Source organism: Crocodylus porosus, unplaced genomic scaffold (assembly GCF_001723895.1).
Source record: "Crocodylus porosus isolate Cpor-Errol unplaced genomic scaffold, CroPor_comp1, whole genome shotgun sequence".
NCBI classification, from domain to species: Eukaryota; Metazoa; Chordata; order Crocodylia; family Crocodylidae; genus Crocodylus; species Crocodylus porosus.
The window spans coordinates 76,057,374-76,060,051 of record NW_017728948.1 but is presented as its reverse complement, the minus strand read 5'-3'; positions in this window follow the sequence as shown (position 1 = coordinate 76,060,051).

Here is a 2,678-nt window from a genome sequence, read left to right as displayed (position 1 = left end):
CTGGCCACAAGGTCCCCCCTTAACCTTCTCTTGTGGAGGCTAAACAGGTTCAGGTCCCGTAGCCTCTCCTCATAAGGCTTGCCCTGCTGACCCCTGCTGCTGGTCCGCACAGCAGCACCCACTAAACCCACAGGGAGTGCAGATTTCCCTCCTAGACCAGCCCAAGAACTTCTTCATAGCTCTATGTTCAAAAGTTTACATTCATATGTGTGCTCTTGTCTGACAGGTCCACCTCTGTTCAAAATTCAGCCAGTATGTTTGCAGCCAGATTCTCTTCCACCTATTAGGCATATAAGTGGATGTAGGCACTTTACGTGCAATTCCATTTTACCCTGCTTGATTCCCTGAAAAACAGGTAATGCAAAAGGTGGATAGGCCCTCCTCTTGCTCTTCACTGGATTTTTGTAACTCATCCTAAAGGGTAAGATCACAGTGTGTTGCAAAAATAAATGCATGAATGGATTCTCGGGACTTGGGGTGGAATAGGATAGTTCCAAGTTGACTTAGAGACCTAATAGGTAGAATAGAATCTGGCCCTTAGTAATTACACAGGGCTAAATTTTCCTACTGCCAGGTCCTGGGTATGGGCAGGCTAAAGGGAGTCTAACTGTGAGGAAGCCTGAGAATATGAAGTTTTCTCTGCTTTTTTTTTCTCTCTAGGCACTGTATGTCCCACCCAGAACAAAAATAACAATAAAAGGAATTGTGCACAGGATGTGAAAGCTCTTCTAAAACCCATTCATGTCCTTGGGGGTAGTTATAAGTGGAGAAAAGGAGCCCTGTAAAGCTGTGGCAATGGGGTCATGTCTCCTGAAGTTTGAATAAGCTGAGAAAAGCTGGGAGGGAAGTGTGGCCAGGCACTGGTAACAGCAAAAGGAAACAGGAAGAGAAAAGAGGGAAATTTTAATGGACAAAACAAAAGGAAGTCAAGAAAGCAACTGGAGACTAGTGGTGATGCAGGCAGTAGGGAGGAAAACAAAGCATGATGAAGCTGGAGGCTGTCGGTCTATGTGGGTGCTGGTCATGGGATATATGCACAGGAGATAAAAATTCAGTAAACACTTATTTTGCTTCAGTAAACACCTATTTTGCTTCAGTCTCATAGCTGAATTCAGGTCTGGGATGAAAGTCAAACTTACAACTGCATGCAGACAGGAACATGTAAAAGGCCAGAAGTGAAAGCTGTGCAAATTTTACATCTATCTGTAACATTATCAAAAGTAAGAAGCTCTATACTTGCAGTCCAGTGCCTCAGTCTTTCAAATGTAATTAGCCTGGGAACAGTGAAACACATATGTTTCCAGTATCTGAACTATGTTATTGAAAGCTAGCTTGAGTATCTCCACATGGCCCTGAATTATGCCTTACCTATACACAGATAAAACATCTCTCTGTTTACCATCAAATGTATGCAGCAGTTTTTCCTGGGTCCTGATTCAAAGTTACTGAATCTTTCTTTTGCCCTCAGGGAGTTTTGGGTTAAGCTATGTGGCTGGACAAAGTTCCTAGGAACAGGCAAAATTGTTTTGCACACCTAAGGATGTTGACGGATATGCAGCTCCTTGGTCTAACTCATGGTGCTTTACAGAAAGTGCCACGTGTTAGATTGACCCTCCTGACTCAACAGATGTTTGCTGTTGGGTTGCAAGGGTGGGGGATTGAGCTCTATTTTGGAGCTGATCCAGCCAAGGTGCTGTGTGTTTGTAGTTCCTCTCCCCTAGCCCTGTTCCCCACTGAGCTCCAATACTGTCTGCATGATGGGAGGAGGGTGGAAAGGGAAGGAGCTTGGGCTGGGGTTTTCCCAGCCTGTTCTGGGAAAGCCCCCCTGAACTGGGGGCTCCAGTCTACCCACCCACCTCTAGTGCAGGTGGGCAAACCCTGCCCAAGCTCCCTCCCTTCCCTTCTCCCCCCACTTCCATTGTGCAGGCAGCACCAGGGGTGGGGCTCAATTGCATCAGCCCAGCTGCCCAAGCAGACAGAAGTTAATGAAGCTGCTCCACTCTGAAGCGCCTTCATCTGAGCTCTCATATAATGAGGTTTAATTTGTCATGTGATTGGAGACTTAAGGCAGTCTGCAGCCATACGCTTCTGTCAGGGCATGGCTGTAAAGCACTTTCATGGGACCAATCACATGAGAAATGTCCTGTAGCCTGAAGCCCCAAAGGAATAGGGATTTCAGTGATACCTGTGAGTGAACAGGGAAAAAAAGCATTCTGATACTGCCCAAGAAGTGCAGGAGGAGAAAGGCCCCTAGGCCCAGGGAGCCCTCTGTTGTTTAAGGGGGAGAAAGGACTGACTGGACCAAGCCTCATTTGCATTTCTGTTCTGACAGGTTAGGGGCCTTTTATTAAAATGCTATTTTTTAATTTGGCAGATAATGAAATCTTATTATCTTAGTCACATGAAGTATGGACAAGAACTCTGCATCAAAAACATCTTTTGCAAGTGAGTGCTGGGGCAAAAGCATGTAGGGGAAAAAGACAGAGAGGGAGAGGAAGGAAGATCTTTACTTCTTTACTTTTTAGCTACTTTATTCAAGGGTTTGGGATATAAAAAGCTGGTCCCTCTGGGGTCCAGGTGCAATTTACAAAGCAAAGACAGAGAAATCATGATCAAACCAAAAGCACCATGCCATTGTTAGAAATATTATTAAAAATGCATTATCAATAGCAGATTTA